The sequence below is a fragment of the Protopterus annectens genome, chromosome 9.part0 (assembly GCF_019279795.1).
Source record: "Protopterus annectens isolate FY-2018-M chromosome 9.part0, PAN1.0, whole genome shotgun sequence".
NCBI classification, from domain to species: domain Eukaryota; kingdom Metazoa; phylum Chordata; order Ceratodontiformes; family Protopteridae; genus Protopterus; species Protopterus annectens.
This window is the reverse complement of record NC_056743.1, coordinates 1,763,307,491-1,763,331,924: the sequence shown is the minus strand read 5'-3', so window position 1 is coordinate 1,763,331,924 and position 24,434 is coordinate 1,763,307,491.

The window sequence follows — 24,434 nt, the reverse complement described above, 5'->3', positions numbered from 1 at the left end:
CTTGTCATTTTGATCATCTGTGGAAAAAGGTTAAAAAAAGGCAAAAGACATCATATGAAAACACGTATTATACATACATGCAGTGTGTGTTTTAAACGATTCATTTTCGGCAGAGCTTACAACAGATAAACACATCATATGAAAACACGTATTATACATACACGCAGTGTGTGTTTTAAATGATTCATTTTCGGCAGAGCTTACAACATATAAACACATCATATGAAAACACGTATTATACATACATGCAGTGTGTGTTTTAAACGATTCATTTTCGGCAGAGCTTACAACATATAAACACATCATATCCATTCATTCAGTCTGTGTTTTAAGAGATTAATCTTTGGCCAAAGATTTAGATGTGGATATTATGTATGGACTTTGAAGTAAATCTTGATTTTTTTAAGCTCACTGCTTTTAAATAAAACATTTCTCCGAAATAAATAATGTGAACAAATTTTGCTGAAGTAGCAGTTTTCTGTTTAGAAATAATTCAGCAGTGTAACTTCATAGCAGAAATGAAAACATGAGCAGACTCAGTTTTCACCTTGAATGACCTGAATCTAAGTCAGAATTAAATACATATTTAACATATTGCTGTTTTTGCATGGTCCCAAATCACTGCGGATGCCTATACTTTGCAATCACTTTTATTAGCTCCATTGTCTTTAATAAATTTAGTCCTTTACTCAAGTGTCCTGTACTCTAGCCACCTGTATCCCACAAATACTGGCACAGGGTAGTGAGGTAAATATAGTTTTCTACTGAATGCCCATAGAGATCAGCAGTGGACAGTAGGTTGAAGCCTCCTCTAAGCATTCCCTTTTAATTATACAAAAAGTGGCCACAAGCAGTAACAAAGTTACACTGACTCCAGGGCACAAAAAACAAGCAGAACCCGCCAATCTTGCTTAACTGGAAACAATACTGGGAATTAAGTCAAATCTCAGAAATGACATGGATATGTAAGTTAGTACAGAAGTATGCAGAAAGAAGGCCTAAGCATTTCTTCAGGAGTATATATATATATATATATATATATATATATATAATATATATATATATATATATATATATATATATATATATATATATATATATATGTATATATATCTATGGGTCTACATGAAAATGCCAAAAGTCCACAATGCCGACAACGAGAACACCGACACCGGAAGATCGACAATGGAGAGCACCGAAAGTTAAGAATCCCGATGCTGAGAACACTGACATGTTAAGGTAAGTGTGCAATAGGGACGGACGTTAGGGTCAGGGTGTGGGTAAGGTAAGTGTGTGATAGTGACGGACATTAGGGTAGGGTGCGGGTCAGGTAAGTGTGTGATAGTGACGGACTTTAGGTTTAGGGGCTGGTTAAGTGAGTTATGGTTAGGGTGTGGGTAAGGTAAGTGTGCAATAGTGACGGACTTACGGGCGGATTAAGTGAGTTAGGGTTAGGGTGCGGGTAAGGTAAGTGTGCGATAGTGATGGACCTTAGGGTTAGGGTTTGGGTTAAGGTTAGTGCATAGTTGTGTATGTAAGGTTTAGTGTAGGTTTGTAAGGTTTTTGCTGTGCTTGTGTTGTGTACGTGTTTTTCAGGAAAGGTATTTGTTTTGTTGATTGTCGGGATTGTGGTTTGTCGGGCATGTGAAGTTTCGTGTTTTTGAACTTTCGGTTTTGTCGTGTCGGTTATTTAGTTGTCAGTGTTTTGGTGTGTTGGTGTTATCAGGTAGACCCATAGATATATATATATATATATATATATATATATATATATATATATATATATATATATATATATATATATATACATGGCATGAGGAGGTTTCAGACACCAGTTAAATGCATTAGTAAGTTTTCTACTATACCCAAATTCCATTGTGTACTGTATGTGTGATAATCTAAGGCACTATATGCAATTAAATTCATATGCCATTTTTGTTATGATAATGCTTTATATGGTTTAATGAGATTTTACTTATGTCAAAAAGCCTGATTTTATGTTTCTTTTCAGGAGTTTGAAATCCTTGCTCAGATAAAACAACTGCAGGCCAGTTGCAACAGGTATGTTCTGACCTCAAGTCCTTAGATCATAAGCTGGTTCTACAAACAGAGACAACTTACAGATGAGTTGAGGTAAGCAGACCTGAAATAATTCTAATTTTAGTTTTTCTTTTCAATTATTTTCCCTTTACTGTTAGATTCTGAAAGGTATGCAATCACTTTACTTCAGATTTTAAACCTTGACATCTACTATTAAAAGCAATGTTCTACAGTGTAGTGACAAACTAGGGGTGGGAAAAGCTAGTCAAGTAACATGGCACATAGCTGATATCCAGACACTGCACTCTTCCAAAAAAAAAAAAAAAAAAAAGTCTCCCTCCCTACAGTGTGTCCTAAGGTTTAGCTTGCCTGCAGTTACTGTTCTCCTATTCTAACTGACTAGGTAACACTTTGTCAGTGTATGCATTCCCTTAGTATACTTAAAAATTCATTATTTATCACTTGCTAGGTTACTAGATATATTTCCTTACTAGCTTTGAGCAGTGACATGTGAGTTAAGTTTTGATATCTGTACATAGATAGGTAGGGGTTCCATTCTCAAGGCAGCCAACTTGAGGGGATGGGTGTGAGCTGATATCTGACATTACAGAGTGCCTTTAGGCTTGCTGTACTCTGCTTGAATATTGCTGATGTCTGGCTGCATTTTATTTTGAATTGAGGCTTTTCATTTCAGGTTTGATCACTTTTATTTTGTATCTTATTCTTGTATTACATTTGTTTTGTTTTAAGTTTTCTGTTCTGTTGGAGTTTTAAGAGGTCTTGGCTAGGGTCATTTAAAAAAAGTTAGCAAAGAATTCCCCTGAAACAGTGAATAGCATCAGTTAATTAATGGGAGGAGCTGAGAAACAGCATTGATCTTTTAGTTAGAAATATCTCTTTTTAGCTGAAGTGATTGTTTGGTGGCCTGCTTGCTGTACTCTGCTTGAATATTGCTGATCTCTGGCTGCATTTTTTTGTTTGTTTGGTGGCCTGTTTGCTGTACTCTGAATATTGCTGATGTCTGGCTGCATTTTATTTTTCCCCTACACCTGCCCAGCCCAGCTATTGTTCTGTTCTTAAATTTGGTAGCTTTTGAGTTACCCACCCCTACTATAAATCTAATTTTTTACACTCCTCCCAGTCCAATCTCATCAGCTCACTCTACTAAGTACAGAGATCATTTGGAAAGGCTCACACACTTAGTTCCTCAGCTCTTAATTATCTTCCCTTTCCTTCCTTCCCACTTAACCAAAAAAATTGCACTTTATCCAACTGCTTTTACTGTGTTGACACTTTTTCCTACTTTAGTACTTTATTTTGCTTTTGCTGCTTGTTCTTAAAAGTGTTCAATTGTATTTATTCTGCTGAATTTATTACTGCTTGTTAGTAGCCTGATTAAATTGTAACTGTTATTCTAAGCTTTTTGGTTTAAGCACTTGGGGTTCCTGCCAGTTGTTTTACATTAGAAAGGTTTGTGGTCTACATTCTTGTGGCAGAAGAGGTAGCTTACATCCTTCTAATTCGGGAATTGCTGGATGAAGGCTTAGTGTGTATGTTATTCTACAAGTGTTTTAGTTTTTGTTTAAGCACTTGGACTTCAGGCCAGTTATTTTGCATTAAGAAGGTTTGTAGTCTACACTCCTGTGGGAGGAGTGGGTAGCTACTGCCCTTCTGAGCTGGGAATTGCTAGTTGAAGGCTTATTGTGCCTGCTTATTTGAACTTTTTTTTCTGAAATTGGTGCACTTTGTTTGTTGTAGCATAGACTATATACATATATATATATATATATATATATATATATATATGTACCACACACACACACACACACACACACACACACACACACTCACGCACACACACACACACACACACACACACACACACACACACACACACACACACACACACACACACACACACACATGTGTGTGTAAATATACAAACACACACATATAGAAAGCCACCCAACCATAGTTATTAGCAGACACTGGTGACCCTTTCTAGACACACTTTTACAAAAACGGTTACTCTTGTTTTTCACTACTACAGTCCTTTGAATATTAACAGCAGAACTGATGTTTTCAGAATAGGTAGGGTAGACTCTGGTACAGTTATAAAAGCATTCAGTTGTTTTTCTTCTTTACTTGACAGTTGGGAGATTTTTTTAAGATGCTGGCATGGGGAAGGGGCATTTTAGTCTGTGTTTTCTCAACAAAGCATGTGAAAGAGAAAAGGATATAAAATTCCAAAGCTCTAGTAATAAACCATTTTGTATAGGGTGCCCTGCATTTGGGAAATAGACTGTGATGTTCATTAATTGTATACACAATGTGAAATGGCAGTTAGCACATGGGATTAAGGCTTTAAACGGTTGATGGCCTGCTCTCCCGCAGTCCAGAGTACATGGTCTGATTATTTCCTCCTCCATTTGCCGACAGTGTAAGTCTCAATAAATGACTTAACCAGACAGTGCTGTTGGGTTTTCTCTAAAGACTTGTACTTTTGTCCAATGGGCTTAGCTAGTTGACAAATGAATATCAAAAAAGGAAAACAGGAGTGTACTAATCACTGAGTTTGTAAGCGAAGGACAGATCTCGCTGATGGCACTGACCAGATCATCAAAATGTAACTAGACATTGTTATTATTAAGATTGCACAGAGAAAGGGTCAGAAGCAGTGAGGACACAGGAAAAAGCAGTGGGAACTCCTGTGGGAGATGGAGTGGGAGAGAAGGCATCTTAGTCTATCTGCATTTCTGAATGATCAGTAGCAGAGTTAAGTACTCATCCCATTTAGGGATAGTTTAGTTAAATAATATTAAGTAATTCTTCCAGAAGAAAAGTCAGGAGATAAAAACATTAAAACCTGTAGGATGGTACAGTGACTTTTCTGAAAACCCATGATGCTCATCACACAGGATCATAAAAGTAAATGTGGTTTTTAGCTGATTTCAAGTAGCACTTTTCAAGAGCACTGACAAAAGAGAGAGTGAATGAGTACCCTGAAAGGAGTGACTTAAGGATTTTGTCCACATTTAGCAGTGAAAGAACTGTAGCTAGTTTCCAAAAACACTGAAAAGCACACACATGAAGTAGTGTTAATATATGAAAGAAGAATAGAGAAAAAGGTGGTGCTGACCTCTAGAAACTCCATGAAATACAGCTAATGATTAGTCTGCCAAAGCGAGGTATCCTAAGAAGATGTCTTGGGTCATTGATTGTTTACATTTAGAAGAAGATGGGGATGGATCCAGAAAGATTAGCGAGATGATTAAAGTAACAGAGAGAGGTAAAAAAATGTAAGGCAAAAGTAGAGGTGAGAATGTAAAGGTTTCATCGTCTGTTACCATTTATATCTGTACCGAAACGCTCTGCTTAGACAGATCTTTCTGTAAACTGGTTGACCTTCTTACAAAATGTTTTGGATGATCAAACAGACTAGCTTGCTGTTTCTTTTTTCCTTTGAGGAAAGAAAATTTCACCCTTTGGTAAAATGCTTGCATTCATTATGAAGATATACAAACAGAAAGTCATATGCCTAAGGTTTTAACTTTCTGTTGGACTAGGCAGTTCATCAAGAAAGTAATACTATATGAATTAAGCAGATATTCAAAAGGGTGATAGTACCTTTGCTTGTGTTTCCCGGAGAAAAAGATATATTGGAGTGGTAGAAAAATACTTTTGTATTCTAGTACTGTGTCATGAACTGTATATTCAAAAAATGTTTGCCATTTGACTGAGGAAAGCCCAATAAGTAAAGCTAACCAATCATTAGGAATCTTCTTCTTCTTTTCCAGGTTAGGGGTCACCACAGCGGATCACCTGTCCGCTCATGATTGGCAGTGGAGTTTTACAGTGTAAAGTTGCCAGCCTGGCACCCAACCTTCCACAGAAGGCACACACACATGCACACACTCACACCTAGGGCCAATTTAGTGTCCAATCCACCTACAGCATGTCTTTGGGATGTGGAAGGAAACTGGAGCACCTGGAGGAAACCCACGCGACCACAGGGAGGACATGCAGACACCGCAGAGAAGGTACCCCAGCCGAGGAGTGAACCGGAGAACCTCTTGTCGTGAGGCGGCAATGCTAACCGCTGCACCACTGTGGCTGCCTAACCAGTTATTAGGAATGATGGCTTAAAAAAAAAAAAAAGGAAAATAGGAAGCCATATGTTTTTAGTTTCTTAGCTAAGAATGCAGTGACCCAATTCTGTAGAGAAACTGCTACAAGACTGGAAAGTCTTTGAAGATGAGTTTGTTAATATCCAGTCCAAAAGTGAGCCAAAATGTGCGCTTCCCAAGGTAAGGTTCGGTCAGCTGTCATCGCTAGTTAATATGACGAACGTAAAATTTTCTGCAGAAGAACAATGGTAGAGTTGGAGCAGCAGATATTAAATTAATGTTACAGCAGCGTGGTGGGCTAGCAGATGGATGACGACCTCCAAGACCATGGAAATAGGGCTAGTTGCTGGAGATGGGGCATCACTAATATAACTTCTCAGTATTTGTGATGGCCTCCAATACAAGGCATTCAAAAACTGCTCATTTAGTTTTATATGTATTATGTGATACAGCCACTATCTGAATGAAGACGATTGCCAACAAACAATAGTACACATGTCAAAACATTTCCATAGGCAGTATCTGTGGAATAGCTAACTAGAAATAACAAACTGTGAGGTAAGAGAGTAAGGCTAGAGGCAGGGCTTAGTAATTCCATTTATATCTACAAGCTGAGTCCTTACCAAAGCTTTATAAGAATCAGATGTTTTACATATACTACTGGCATTAAATAAGCTCCAGTGAAATGCAAGAGAAAACAAACTATATTTGTCTTTGAATTTGTGAGGAAGAAGATTAATTGGATGCTGTTGTGAGGCAAAAATTATCTAATAACTGACAGAGGTAGGACAAAAGCTTAGGTAGTTACAGGATAGAGTACCTGTGTTAGAGAATAGCTCCCAAAATCATTAAAGGAGAGTAAAAAATGGAAATATTTGGGAAGAATGGAGGTTGGAGTACAGTATTTAGTTCAGGCTGGATCGGAATCCACAGTTAGGGAAAAGGATGGCACTGGCATGGGGAAGTAAGGAGCAAACAGACCAATTATGAAAGGGGTACCTACAGGGATAAAGGATGGCTAGATTTAGTCTCAGAGTGACATGATAACAGTACTATGAAAGAGAAAATAGACAGAGGGAATGCTGCTATAATGAGTTATATGGATAGCTTTGTGTGAGGACAGTGGCCAGGATATGTCCAGCTGTAGCTTCTAGAAACAGCCCACTGTGTTTAAGGAGCTGTAGGTAAGGGCACAGATTCTCTGTAATTGTGCAAATGGGATTGAGTTATGCAAAGCTTGACTGGGAATGGGAGAAGCAGGGATTCTCATTGGTCTCAAGGGTTTTGATAAAAGAGTAGTGAGCATCCATTAGGTGTCAACATCTATATAAATATAAATGCGTGCGACCCCTTTCTTTTTTCATTAGCAGATCATGGTTCTGCACTGCGTTTCTACCAGCTGGACAGCCATCAGTCAAAAATTATGGGTTTCTGCATTTCTGGAAGTGATGGAGAAACGTCAGTGTTGCAATATTCAAAAGTAAAAGTCACGAGAGTGAGAAAAACAAATCTTAAAAAAAAAAAAAATAAACAAAATACACACCCAACTGATTTCTTTGCTTAGACCTTGTATGGTATAGCTGATTCTGTCACTGCAAAGAAATGTTCCCTATTTTGAAATGGGTGCTTAAAGTTATGGATTTTAAATCTTTAATAAAAGAATGTTCAATCAAGGTTTATGTTAGCGTGTCAAGATCTGATTACTAACAAGCGACAGTGAATGTACAAGCCAATGTATGACCTTTTTGTAATCAAATTATATTCACTGTTGCTTGTTAGAAATCAGATCTTCATGTGCTAAAATAAGCCTTGACTAAAAATCATTATATTAAAGAGATACAAAATCCTTTGCCCTAAACAATCAATTCTAAATAGAAAACATTTCTTTGCAGACACAGTAGCAAAGCCAATATATCACCTTCTTATAATTAAATTACGTTCACTGTAGCTTTTTATTAATACTAATCAAATCTCAATATGCTAAAATAAATCCTGACAAAAAATTATATTAAACAGATATAAAACCCCTTATCTTTAAGTGCTTTATGCTGCCAAATTCAATAGAAATCATTTGCTTTTATGGCAAACATCATACTTTTTATACATTTAATTCAAAATAGAAAATGTTTCTTAGCAGACACAGCAGCAAAGCCAACATATCACCTCCTTATAATTAAATTACATTCACCATCGCTTGTTGCTAATCAAATCCCAATGCGTTAAAATAAACCTTGACTAAAAATCGTTAAATTAAATAGATATAACCCTTTAACTTTAAATGCTTTTTGTGGCCAAAACTAATAGCGGTGATTACACTTTTGCTATGTATGTCATACTACCTACAGCATCCTTTTTACCTTGCCCTCTAAATTATTATTCACTTAATTAAATTATTTTCTCTTTTTATTAATTTATTACCTATTTCTAAGCAGTATGGTAAAATGGTTTTAATAGATTCTTTCGTTTGGTAATATAAAAGATCATTTTTTTCTTGGTATTCTAGCTACAAATGGTATAATTGTCACTCTCAGATTAATTAAAAACATTTGCATTATCAGAAAACTAATTCCTTCTGCCAAGAGATAAACTTGCCATCACTGTGCAATACTGTGCATTGTGGCGTCATCAGCCACCCACTGGATATTGAATCCACTGGTATTTGTAATGAAATTAAAATCACCTGTCACAATATAAAGTTTAGTATACGTAGTAGAATTTTATTATTTTATTTGATTTTTATTTATTTTTGTCTATCCTTCTCTCTCTCTTTCACTCTGTTTTCCTCTCCTACCTCCCTTCTCTCTTAAACTTCTGTTTATCTACATGAATCTTGTACAGGCTGCACCACCAACAAAAACATGATAATACTGTCTTCTATAAAATTGTTAACAATTTCAGTATGATAGACTGGTATGTGCCTTTGAAATCGACAAGAGCATTTTTGGAGTGGACCACTGTAAGAGTAAAACATTACATTTGTGTTTTACAATAATCTGGCAGTTAGAATAGAGGATTAAGGCTATGAGCTGTTTCTTCCTCTGGTATAGGGTTTGATTCCCTCAGCCTTCACATCCCTACTAAGTGATTTTGAGCAAGCCATTTAATTAGACAGTACTTTGAGGCAATTGTGAGTTTGGGCTAGGGTCATTAATGATCTCCAGGACTGCATGTCTAGTAACTACCTATGAGCCTATACACCCCCTTATCTGCATTTTTATCCTGCTCAGAGTATAATTAACTCTACCATAACTATTTAGAAAGGCCTGCTCTCTTCTCATGCCAATATTCCCTGGCACCTTAGTAGGTGTATGATCTATATATCACTAGATATAGCTACTGTTCCGCACTTCTCAGACATTCATTGATTCACAGTCCACATCGCAACAGTATTGTTAGCTCTGCAGTGGCTCGTGACCATCAACCATTTATTTTTTCCTATTCAGAAACGTTCAGTAAAACTTCAAATAAAGGTTTACTATCTAGTAGTCGACATTCAAAATAAATTCTTACCTGAAATATTGATACACGTTTGAAATGGAATGTTGAAAAGGTCAGAATATCGCAAACACACTTTCTTAAGTGAATTTGACCTTTCTCGACATCTGTAGACTGCAGTTGGATACTACACATCACGTAACATAGCTATTATGCAAGGGGCAAGCACCCTGTGTCCCCCACATCCCCCTGCATATTACATATTGCAACTCTGAGATCCCACTACAGTGGGGAAAAGGGCAACTTTCCTGATCCGCACTGTACTGTGATCTCTTGATATAAGTTCGACCACATTTGCGCGAATGCACAGTGCATTCATATCTTTCACAAATGAAGGTCTGACAACACGAATTCAGCCAACCAAATTTTGACATCCAGTTTTGATTGTAAACCTGAAATAAACATAATATTGCACTTGTGATTGTCGGTATTATTTTTAACTTATTCTTTCATTGATGGATAAGAGGGAATTACTGAAAAAAAAGCAAGACAGAAGTGATAAAATAAAAATACTTACAAAGGTGAGCCATCAAAAGAAGCAGTAAATTAATTAGCAAGCTAATTAAAAAAAAATATAAGTGTTCCAGTTGTAATACTTCTTCTGGAGAGATTTTTTTTTCCTCAAGTGACTGCCAAGCACAGAAACATACAATTATTTTCTGAAGTACCTATAGTCTCTTTACTGACCTCAATACTGCCAAAAGAAAATACCTTTAAACTACCTTTGTTGGCACTTACATCACTAACTTCTCATAGCATGACTGGAACAGGGGACTAAGTGTTGAATAAACTAAGCGTTTCAGAGTTTTTTTATCCTTGTAGGCCCTTAATCTCTTCACCTAAATCAACATTAATTTTCAAACGCCCCTCCTTTGACTCCAAAAATTTGATAGTGAGTATGTTGATACAAAAAATAACATTAAAATAGTAGGAAACTAAGCTAGTAGCTTCACTGGTTTGATATCAGTCTGTGAAAAAAAAACAAAACCTCAGAGATGCAAATCTTCTTGGGTACATACAAAAAAGGGAAAAAGGAAAATAATACCTTCTCCTTGGCGCATTTGGGGATGATGATGATTTTCATTTCAGGAAAATTCATTCTTCTTTCTTCTGGAAATTTGCTAGGGATAATGTGGCGCTGTAGCCACTTACTTCCAAGGTGTTCAACTGCTGGAAAACATATAGCCTGAGGACTAACAACTGTCTCTAGCCATGTCCCATGTATATTATGAATATACATGGGAGAAGGCTTGAAGCAGATGATATGAATTCTTATAAAAATGATTTTTAATAAAAATGATTTAGTTTGAATAACTGCATTAATCTCGGTAAACAAATTTGAATAAAAAAATAAAATAATTTTCAGAAAAGCTAAGGTTTATAACTTACTTTGTTTGTTTATTTGTTAACTGGGTAATTGAAGCAGTGTAAGACCATTTTTAGGCATGACCCAGGCCAAAGGCACAATTCGATATACTTTAGAAAACAGAATACAGTTTGAGGTTTGGCAGTCAAAAAATATACATTATTGAATGCATTAACCCTGTGATGTAGCTGAATGAAGCCATGACAGATAACCCTGGCTGACCTAGCAGCCTGAGTCCTGAAAAGTCAAGGCAGATGATTGTAGAAGTGAAACACTCTAGCCAGCCCACATATGATAGAGGAGGGAGGTAGTGTACCTCCCTGCACCTCTGACTCCAGCAGGAGTGATGGGGTATTGCCACTACATCTACCGGGTTGGGTGGCTTATGCTCCACATAGGCCAGACAGGCAGTCTTGGATGCATGCATAGGAGGAATACTCTATGATACCAACTTCCAGCAAAGCCACCAGCTGTCAGAGTGAAGGAGCTAAGTGGGGGAGGGACCCAGATATGAATAAATGGTCTATATCATATAACCGAAAACACTATTAGTTGAACACTTATTAGTCAAACACTAATAAGAGAAAACCTTAAATGTTGAACAAACATTTCAGAAAAACTTTCCCTGGATTAAAGACCAGTTGGCCAAACCAGCGAACTACATAAAACATGACCGGATAAGATCTGTTCTAGTGGGGGATTATGTCTCCAACTAAATATACCAACTTCAAGATTGCATTACAGTGGGGAAAAGGACAAATCTGTGATGGCAGCCGACTGGTTGTTTTCCCAGCAAATATTTCACTGAAAAGTTCATTCAACATTTAGACTTTTCACTTATTAGTGATATAGACCCATGAATAAAGACCTACACAGAACCTGACAAGGTTCTTCACATGACTTCTTTAAAACTATTTGTGTTCTCTTACTTTTTCAGAAGCGTGATGTCCTTGGGTATTAAAGTTCATTCAATTGTTTTATTTTATGCACTTCAAGTGTTTTATTCAAAAGTTATTAATACTTTCATGTATAGTTCTTTGAATGCATATGGTTGGAAGATGTAACAGCCAATGCCAATTTTATTAAGTTGGTGTAAATTAAAGTTAGCTGTGAGCTGTTAAGTTAGTGACATGGTTGACATTACTGCCTGATGAAACTTGGTTCCCGAGTCTGGTTGTTGGCTGGGGTGCTGTCCATGCTGTGTCTGCACATTCTCCCTGCATTCCTATGGGTATCCACTGGATGCTTCAGTGTCCCCTGACATCCTAAAGACTATAAGTGAATGGAAAGGCCTCCAAACAGGCTGTAGTTGTGCATATTTTAAGGATCCATATGTGTGTGTATGTGTGTGTGTGTGTGTGTGTGTGTGTGTGTGTGTGTGTGTGTGTGTGTGTGTGTGTGTCTGTGTATATGCGTATATTTGCTTGCGGTCGTGCGTGTGCGTGTATGTGTCTTGCAATATAAATATTGCCTCATCCAGTTATAAACTCTGTGCTTTCCCACACTGAATGATGGGCTATGTTCTGCCTCCCTTGCAACTCTGAACTGGATAAATGACAAATCCAAAAATGAATGAATGAAAAAGCTGCTTCAGACAACTTTGGTCCTTTGGGTGGCTTTTAAGTCTCCACATTTGTGGATGATCCTGTTCTGTACTTGTTTCAGAAAAATATCTGTCAAGCCATATATCTGAAACACAGTTTCTCTTTAAGAACCAGAATTGCTTTTAGATATAATAATTTTGCATATAATCCAATAAAAAGCAAACTACACAAAAAAAGTTAATGCAAAGCATCATACTAGGCATACACGAATGCAAATTAAACACGTCAGTGCAATTAGTGCAATTTTTACTTTCTTTTTTACTAATAAATCTCACATCTTGCCATCTTGTACTATCCATTAAGTGGAATGCAAACAGTTCATATAAGACACAATTCCTAAAGAATATTGTAGCATTTTACTTAGCCTTTCACTATGTCAGTGCAGTGGGAAGGCAATACTAAAAAAATTTAAATGCATGGCAGTGGCTGTGTCACAATGCTTCATTGTCTAGTTCTGTTCATGTTTTGGGTGCCTCTTATGGAGTCTGCCTACATCTATGTGTTTTTTACCAGGTGATCTAGTTTCCTCCTACATCCTAAACACATGTTGTTAAATGAATTGGCGAGCCACTAAATCAGTCACAGGTACATGTGTAGCATGTCCACATGTACCTTCAATGCATTGACTTTGTCTCTGCTGTTTGCCCTTTGACTGAAGGGATAGGCTCTGGTTACCCTTCAACACTTATTGGAATATAGCAAGTATAGGAGTATAAATGAATGTAAAGAATGTACCAAAGATAAAAAGCTTCCCATTTTTTTCTTAATCATCTTTATTGATATTAAGACATGACTATATGTAGAATATACTATTTAGTTTTTAAATGATGCTCTGTAATTCTGCATACATCCATTTCGTAATATGTGCAGTTTTTGAGTTCCAAAACTATATATATCATATTCAAGAACACAAATAAAACATAAACCTACCACACTGAAGCATAGAGGGCCATTTCCCCCTCCCTTTACTGTCCCATATTATAACAAATACAATCACCTGAGAAAATACTACTGTTACCTAGCTGGCTTTAAAGCTTATCACCTGTAACCCTAGAACCATTGCGAGGGAGGGTAAGGGTTACTTAAAAATACACAGCCAGAATTTACTCAGTAAACAGACGTTGCCATTGCATAAACTTGACCCGGATCTTGCATGATGTCAGTTCTTAAATTAGTCCACCATCTTGTCCTACAGCTATAATTCTTCTCCAAACACCCCAACCCTTCCTACTGCATACCTTCACAACATATGTGCTGCTAACTTACTCCCACATCCTTAACACCTCCGCACACACACAAACGCAAATAAGAATATGCATGCACTCACATGCACACACACACACACACACACACACACACACACACACACACACACACACACACACACACACACACACACACACACACACACACACTCATATGGACGCATTCACATACACAAGGACATGCATATGTGTGTGCACACACTTAAACACACACAAACCCACATATGCCAGTGCTTGCACACACACTGCACACATGTGCACACACATAAAAACACACATATGAACGTGTGACCCCCCCCACACACACACACACAGACACACACACACACACACACTCACACACACACACACACACACACACACACACACACACACACACACACACACACACACACACACACACACACACACTGAAACACACACACACACACACACACACACACACACACACACACACACACACACACACACACACTTACATACATGCATACAAAATTTCTAGTCTCCCACCAGGACACAAGTGCTCTTCAGCAATTGCATTCTGCTTGCTGAGCACACTCAAGCAACTCTGCAGTCTGTGGCTACTACCCCACCCGTACAGTTTAAGAAAGAATCAGTACTGCAAAACTAAACAAGGATATACATTTTGAGCCTCAAGAGCAGGGTCAGTTCACCCAGACATTCTACTTGTATGTTTTATGAGAGTGAAGCTATAACATAAGCAGTATTTGTTAGTAGTTCTCAGCGTGCTAATAAAACTGACTGTTGTAGCCTTGTGCCCCCCCCCCAGCAAGTGCAGTAATCCTAACTCTCCAATAGACAGTATATATTTAATTCAGATCCCTGTGACTAAATTAATCATCAAGCAGCCCTCTCAGTACTTTCTGCCTTAGTTTGTATCACTTGGAGGCCCACCTGTTTATTTGTATCTCTATATATTCCCCTTCATTGCTAATGTATCTTCCTACTCTAATCTGTGCACAAATTGGCTACTAATAAGCAAGTCAATGTGAGGACACACTCCCAACCTTAATAAACTTTGCTTTCTCTTCTCTCCTTCACTTTACAGGTAGTTTGAATTATTATTTACCCCCTCTGAGGCCTTCACTGATAGAGTTCCACTGATTGCCTCTCTGGTTTCACTGGTTTCTTTGCATTCCACCTGGTTTACACCCCATGTGCTCTCTCCCTCCCCCAATACTAAGTCTATATTAGAATCCTGCTGAGCATGGAGCCATCTTTAAATTTCTGGTCTCCCACCAAGGCACAAGTGCTCTTCAGCAATTGCATTCTGCTTGCTGGTAAGTCATTAGACCTCAGGAATTTGTTTTAAGTATTCAGATTTGTAGAGTAACACTTACTTTTTACTCTTGTCTTGGTGTGCTCTGCACCGCTCCGTTCACCTCGCTCCGTTCACCTCTGGCTCTCTCTGCTTCCCTGCCCCCTATTCCCTCCCACCCCTACTACCTATACATTTATAGTAATCACAGCCACACCCACAGCTCACCCTCACATCACCTCCACCAATCATAGCTCCACAAGTCAGATCACATTACACCGCATCAAACTTGCTCCACCACAAAATAGTCCGAACCACTCTCATTCCCACTAGGCATTATTTACATCACCCACACTACTTACCCATCCACATATAGTGCAACCCTATAATTCCTATCCAAACCCCCACCTAGAACCAACTTAAACTTTATAACCATGACTATCACACAACTAAGTCTAATCTGTCTTCTCATAATTCTTTATAACATCACGTTATCACTCTAGCAATATCCCTAAACTTAGTAGAACAATACTACATTATGCACTCTCATATACAGACACTGCACATTATAATAATATCTTCCCACAATTGTTAAAGAACTACATAATGGACCAATTCAGAACTAAACACGTATGCTCTCATTCCTACTCCAAAAAAAAAACACAATACTTTCTCACACTCATCACCAAACTCCAACATCTGTATCACCATTTTAACACCAGGCTCACCATAAGTGGGGATATCCACCCCAATCCAGGCCCAAATCCATCCTGTCCAACACAAACTGCTCCAACACAAACATCAGAACATAACATCCTCACTATCTTCATCCCTGGGCAAATCAACAACAGCAGCAAAACCAACCATCTTTTAATGCTAAATATTCATATTAGAAGTATCAAAAATAAAATACCTGAACTCCAGGCCACAATAGCACACTACTCCCCAGACATAGTTGCTTTAACAGAAACCTGGCTAAATAAGAACATAGCTAACTCAGAAGTTCTCCCTACCGGCTACAATATCATTAGATATTAGGCACTGTAACAGGTACAAACATGCAAAATCTGAAGGTAATGCTACGCAATGCTAGAAGTCTAAACCTCAAAATGCAAACTTTAGAGGCACTCCTAAAAATGGAGAACATTGATGTCTGTGCAGTAACTGAGACCTGGTTCAAGGCTCCAGAGAGCACCCCTGCAATACCAGGCTATAACTCTTACCACACATTTCGGCCAACAAACCAGGATTGAAACACTAAAGGTGGAGGAGTGTCCATATTCACCAAAGATATTCACACCTCCAGGCTTGTTGCCCAACACAATGCATCTGATATTCTCCAGGTGCAACTAACACTAGGTATGACTGAAATCCAAAGTGCAGCTTGCTACACATCCCCCACCATGCCCCAAGATTCTCACTAAACCTTTCTAAACATACTGGAAAATATTAAGATACAACCAAACACCCTAATACTGGGTGATTTCAACTACCCTGCCATTAACTGGGAAAACTACTCATGTACCAATACCTTTGCCCAACGGTTCTTGGAATTCATAAATTCCAATGCACTGGATTAACTAATCCATAGTCCCACCAGGGGCTCTAATATCCTAGACCTGGTAATTACCAACATGGGAAATCGATGCTCCACACCTATGGCCACCCCCTCGTTGTTCAGGTCAGACCATAAGCCAATCACCCTAAACATCCACATCCCACCCCCCACTCCCCAGTAAGGAAACATCCATAAAAACTTCTCCAAAGCCAACTTCATGCTACTCAAGTCAAAAGTGACAAACTTCATGACACCCATGCAGACGGGAACTGAAAGTTTGACTGCTGAGTCCTACACTAAGGCACTATAGGAGCACATCCACTCATGCATGAATCGTGCCATCCCAAATAGAACCAAGATGCTCTCCTCCAAAACAAGGAAGTCAATCTGGTGGTCCCCTGCCATAAACAAACTTTACAACAAAAGGAAGAAACTGTTGCAGAAAAGAGGAAAATCCCATGATGCAAAAAATTCCCTTACCAGCCTCAGTAAGAAGCCGAGATCCCTCATAAAATCCTCCAAAGCTAGTTACAAAAATAAAATTGCCAAAGATTCCAGAGACAACCACAAGGTATTCTATAACTATGTCAAGAATCTAAATGGCAATGCTCAGATCTGCTCTGAGCTACAACAGAATGGCATTAAATATACTGATCCCATGTATATTGTCAATATCCTGGCAGATTGATTCAGTGCCAACTTCAACCCCCTCTCACCCCCTAAATGGCCCATCTCAATACTGGAAGATTGCCAGATTCCGGTAATAATGGCCACACAGGTAAAAAAACGCACTCTCCAAAGCTAAGAATACAGCATCCATGGGACAAGATGGCATCCCGGGCTCTGTTCTACATGAACTAAAAAATGAACTGGCACCTCACTTAAGTGTCATGTTTAATCATACCCTCACCTCAGGCTTTGTGCCCACTGAGTGGTGCACAGCTACAGTTATCCCACTCCACAAGGGGGGATCCACCTTCAGTCTGACGAGCCTGATCTGCAAGGCCATGGAACGTATTATCATGGAACATTTAAACAAAGATATTGGGAACCTTCATACACTGGACCCCACCCAGTTTGGGTTCGTGAAAGGCCGATCTTAACTCCTGAACCTGATTGACTTCTTCAAATCAGTCTCCAGAGCTGTGGGTGAAGGTAAGGCAGTCCACACAGCCAATCTGGACCTTGCCAAAGCTTTTAACACCATCCCCCTCTCTGAAATCATAAATAAGCTTACTAAGCTGGGCATTAATCCCTACGTCACTCGATGGTTGCCAACTGGCTTACTGACAGAACCCACACTGTAAAAGTAGCTGACTCCAAATCCAGCTCCAGACAAGTGACAAGTGGAGTACCTTAGGGTTCAGTGCTGTGACCGCTCTTGTTTGGCATCTACTTCTCTGAAGTACAGGCCAACACTAAGGGACTCTGGCTATCAAAGTTCGCAGATGACTGCAAACCGGGAGCCATTATTGAATACCCAAATTATGTGGATACTCTACAAAAGGGCCTTACAGAAACAGATGCTGGGTGCCAGAGCCATGGGCTCAAGCTCAATGCCAAGAACTGTATAGTTATCCCCTTTGGGAAAAAACATGTACCCATGAATTACCACATAGGTGGCAGAACACTAAACACCGAAGGTGTGATAAGAGACTTAGGGACACAGGTGGACAGTGGTCTCACCTTCAATAACCACATTGCCACAACAGTCAGGAAATCCTTCTAAGTGGCACACCTCATCACTAAGGGCTTTTCATCCAGAAAAAAGGAGGCCATTGTCCCACCGTACATATCCCTCATTAGACCCATTATAGAATACGACACTCCATTTGGTATGTACCTCTCAAGACATCTGCAGCAACTGAAAAGGTGCAGAAATACCTCACTAAAAGAATCACAGGCCTAAAGCAGATGCCCTATGCTGACCACCTTAAAAAACTCCAGCTATACTCTGTCACATATCATCTACTCAGAGGCGATCTCTGCTTAACATACAAGGTCATGTCAAACCCAGAGCTGTTGGACATGTTACACTTAAAGAAATCCCAATCCCTCAGAGCCACATGCTCCATGGATCTAAATATTGTCATCACAATAAACAAAACATGCTGGAGAAATAGGTTCCTGACCCAGAGACTCCCCATACTCTGAAATAGACTGCCCATACATGTCAAGCAGAGAGCCTCCTTGGCCCTCTTCAAAAGGAACCTTGACGATTGGATGGGATAAAGAAATTCACCCCAGGGATCTCGTCAGTCGTCCTGCTAGACAGGGGTCCAGGGAAGTAAATAGTGTGGGAAGAAATAGCCAGGGAATTGTTATGGCTAGGCTTGTGTAAGCCTTAGGGCCGATAGCCTAGTACCGACCTATGAACTTATGAACAAGACAGACCACTTCGTAAAGGGGGTGGAACTGCCTTACTGTATAAGTCCAACTTAACTGTACATCAATTACCAAACTCCTACCCCTCTCCCAATAATTGGGACATACTTATCTCACAACTTCAATTTCACCTTAAAAAGGTGATCACCACAATTGTGATCTATATTTCACCTGGTAATACACCTGCTAGCCTTGAAGACTTCTTATCCTTTTGTTCTTCCACATACTCACAAGAAACCCTTATTCTGGGGGATTTCAACCTAGATTGGTTCACCTGCATATCAGAACCACCAAGTAATCTAATAAATCTCCATTGCTTTTAGCAGCTAGTCCAAATTCCAACTAGATATGATAAAAAAAATCTAAAAGGGAATCCATCTTTGACTGGGTCCTAACTAACAACCCCACATTGTACCCCCACGCAGGCAGTCTCCCAGACACCTTAAGTGACTACAACACAATATACCTTATACATAGTAGAACAAGCACATGCAAAACCACTAACTATATATCCACTAGAAACACAAAAATATTCTCTCTTGAGGTCCTCAATACCTTATTCTGTAACTGTGACTGGACTCCCCTAAAAACCCTCCCACTTGACCATGCAGTAGCATATTTCAACAAAACATTTCTACAACACCTAGACACTGCTGCTCCATTGCGCAAAATCAAGGTTAGAACCTCTACAGACCCCTGGCTCAGTAAAGAAACCAAACAAATCCTCAAGTCGAGAGACACTGCCTGGCTTTACTATCAAAAAAACAAAGAAACACAAAGCCTAACTAAGTACCAAGAACTGCTCAACTGTGCAAAAAAATGTATTAGGCTGGACAAAAAAAATCCTACTACACGACATTACAAACTAAATACCAACATAACCCCCAAAAATTTTGGAAAAATGTAAACTGGAGACTAAAATCCACCCAAAAGGCTACCCCCAAACCAACCACCCCTGACACTAAAGTTCCCATCGAAACACAATTCAACTCCCACTTTGTGGACTCAATTCTATCCTTAGTATCACAGGACAGTTCCTTCCTCACTATCCCCCCAACACAAATAACACTAATACAAGCTTTACCCTCAAAACAGTTTCCACCACTTCAATCAAAAGCATGCTCTCCAAACTTAAAACCTCATCAACAGCAGCCAACCTACTCCCCAGCTATTTCTTGAAACTCACAGCAGATGCTATTGCTATCCCAATCTCCACTCTCATAAACAGATCAGTTGTTGAAAACTATGTGCCCAAACTCTGGAAAATATCCTACCCATACATAAAGGCGAGACCTCCACTGAACTTAATAACTACAGACCCATTGCTTTACTCTCCCCCCTGGCCAAAATCCTAGAAAACTGCATCCATACCCAGGTGCTAAAATAACCCCTAGACAGCAGCATCCTATCACCTACTCAGCATGCTTTCAGACCTGCCCATAATACCACTACAGCCCTCCTCTGCTTCAAAGACACAGTAAACTGTCTCAAAAATGAAGGCCTGCAGGTGTCCACTCTTTTTTTTTGGATATGTCCAAAGCATTTGACACAGTCTCACACCAAATCCTGCTAAACAAACTAAACCAATATCACCTATCAAATTCCACTCTTACCTGGTTCCAGAGCTATTTAACTGACAGGTACCAAGCTGTGAAATGGGAAAATTCTCTCTCCTCAGCTGCCAATAACTAGAGGAGTCCCACAGGGTTCTATCTTAGGACCACTACTATTCACAATCTTCACAATTGACCTCCATACCTCCACACAGCATGCATTTATCATTCAGTATGCAGATGACACTACCTTAATCTGTGCTGCACAAAACATTCCCACCCTCCTGCAAACAACTCATCTAGCATTCTCTGACATTGAAAACTACCTTACCAAAGCACAAGTTATCCTCAATCCAAAAAAACTCAGCTTATGATTATAACCAGTTCTAACAAAAACACTAACAGTCAATTCACTATCTACTCCGCAAATGCTACTCCAATTGCACTACTGGCACAGGCTAAGCTATTGGGAATAACCATAGACTCCCACCTAAAATTTGATAGTCATCTCAACTTAACTATTAAAAAAGTACATGCTAAACTGGGATCACTCTACCGTATCAAACCATTTCTTACCAACAACACAAGATCAGCCATTGCTTGCTCCCAACTTCTATCCACCCTACTCTATGCAACTCGTATTCTGACTAATCTCAGCAAAACTGAACTAAGCAAAATGGAAGCCTGCTATATAACAGAATTGCCTGCCTTGCTGCAAATTGCTCATATAGAACTCATCACTGTACTGCTTCGAGACAGCTCCACTAGCTTGAACTGCCCAGCCTCCAAACCTACAGTCAGCTCTGCCTCTGTCATTCAATCTATTACCTCCCCAATAAGTGTCCTGCCCTCAAAAACCTAGTACAACATCAGTCAGCCAAAAGGCCTCTTAGATCATCAAGCAAACTACTACTAGAAGTCACCAACAGCTACAATAGCTTTGGAGATGCGCTATATAGTAGTTCAGTGGCTAAAAAATGGAACTCTGTCCCCACTAGCATTCAAAACACATCATCCAAAGCCTCCTTTAAAGACCTCATCAGGCAACATCTCAAGCAAAGTTGGCAGTGCCATGATTGCTCCCCAGGCTAGTGAAAGCAGATAAGGTACACATACTAAACCTAGAGTACTTGATAATAGTTTTCACTCTTACTCACAAACACTGGCTAATCTACAGTGTATGTACTGTACCTGTGTAATATGTATGTATTCTACCTATTTTCCAAATTTCAGCTGTACACCACAAATCTATTAATTACCTTTATGTTTAAATTAATATCTTTTTGCTTGTTCTCTCCACTGTAACTGTTGGTGTGCTGCATACCACTGCAAAAAAATGTCTTTTGTAATTTGTGTGTATACTGATCATGTCTAAATAACTAAATGTATCTGTAATTTTACTATGTGGAGCTTTTCTCCCCAGGCCTCTGCTGAAAAAGGGCCTTTTCAGCTCAGACACCCCCGGTTAACAAATGTAAAATAAATAAATGCATATATACACAGGCACATGCATGCATGCACACACATACACATACTCATGCATGCAATCTCTTATACACATAGGCACACACACACACACACACACACACACACACACACACACACACACACACACACACACACACACACACACACACACACACATATGCATACAAGCATGTACCTAAATACACACACAAACACATATGTGCATACACACAAATGCACACAAACACACATATCTCAGTGCATGCATACACATGCAAGCACACATACAAACGTGTGCACACAGACACATACTTATATGCATGTACATATACATGGGCACACACACGCACACACTCATGCATGAAATCTCATACATACATGCACACACTCACTCACGGGCATGCATGCATACATGGACACAAGCACACATACATATGCTTGCCAGCTTGTACATAAATGCGCACACAAACACATGCGCACACACTCATGTGTACGCGCTCAAGCTTCTACTCTTTCCACCATGCCTGATCCTCATTGCTATCTTTATCTTCCGCCTTCACACTTGTTTTAAATTGATCCCTCTGACAGCTCACCTTTCCAGTATTATGCTATGATCCTTATTACCCAACCAGCTATGTTCTGCATTTGAACTGTGTCATCTGTACTCCTTCTGTTTACTTCTGTCTCCACCAAAAACAAACTATCAAAACATCTGTGTGTTATCAATTTCTTTTTGATAAGCCTTGGTCCACATACTAACTATACCCTCTCAAAGCCTCTTAACTTCTCTGGAATGCCACCACATATGGAGGTGATCCACCCTCTCCTTTCCCCACTTCTAACACACTGCCATATCCCATTGGCTTTTCTCTTTGGCTTTTTTTTGCAACATTCTGTACAGCTGCTGCAGTTGACAACTGCAGATGGTATATTGGATCCATCTGCTTCAGTGCTTAACTGTCTATACAGAATTTATTAATACCCCCACAGAAAGGATCAGCACTACCCGCACTATACATTCTCCATAATCCATGACGTCTTCCATTTTTGCATTGCTCCAATGCTTTCATCCTACCCAAGATCCCCATATATCATCCTGATTTTGCACTTCTGTATCCACAGTCAGACCTTGTACTCTGCCACTTCCCCCTTCCTTTCACTCCTTTTTCTGTAACTCACTTCCTTCCTAATAGCCTTGACCACCGTATTATAAAGGTGCTAATCTTTGCTCAGTAAATTATTCTTATTTGTGTAATTCTGCATCTAATTCAAGTAAACTAACCAAATCAGGGACAAAAACATATGATAAGCTAACATACAGCAAAGAAAGACTTCAGGAAATTTGTCTCCAAAGCTTGATGTGCAATAGGTTTGATGGACTGCTAGCTGTAGGGCCTGCAAGGCCTAATACACTCCATGAGCTACTGGACCTAAAACAAAAACTCCAGCCATACTCTGTCGCATATCATCTACTCAGAGGCAATCTCTGCTTAACATACAAGGCCATGTCAAACCCAGAGCTGTTGGACATGTTACACTTAAAGAAATCCCAATCCCTCAGAGCCACACGCTCCAGGGATCTAAACCTTGTCATCACAATAAACAAAACATTCTGGAGGGATAGGTTCCTGACCCGGAGACTCCCCAGACTCTGAAATAGACTGCCCATACATGTCAAGCAGAGAGCCTCCTTGGCCCTCTTCAAAAGGAACCTTGACGATTGGATGGGATAAGGAAATTCACCCCAGGGATCTCGTCAGTCGTCCTGCTAGACAGGGGTCCAGGGAAGTAAATAGTGTGGGAAGAAATAGCCAGGGAATTGTTATGGCTAGGCTTGTGTAAGCCTTAGGGCCGATAGCCTAGTACCGACCTATGAACTTATGAACAAGACAGACCACTTCGTAAAGGGGGTGGAACTGCCTTACTGTATAAGTCCAACTTAACTGTACATCAATTACCAAACTCCTACCCCTCTCCCAATAATTGGGACATACTTATCTCACAACTTCAATTTCACCTTAAAAAGGTGATCACCACAAGTGTGATCTATGTTCCACCTGGTAATACACCTGCTAGCCTTGAAGACTTCTTATCCTTTTGTTCTTCCACATACTCACAAGAAACCCTTATTCTGGGGGATTTCAACCTAGATTGGTTCACCTGCATATCAGAACCACCAAGTAATCTAATAAATCTCCATTGCTTCTAGCAGCTAGTCCAAATTCCAACTAGATACGATAAAAAAAATCTAAAAGGGAATCCATCTTTGACTGGGTCCTAACTAGCAACCCCACA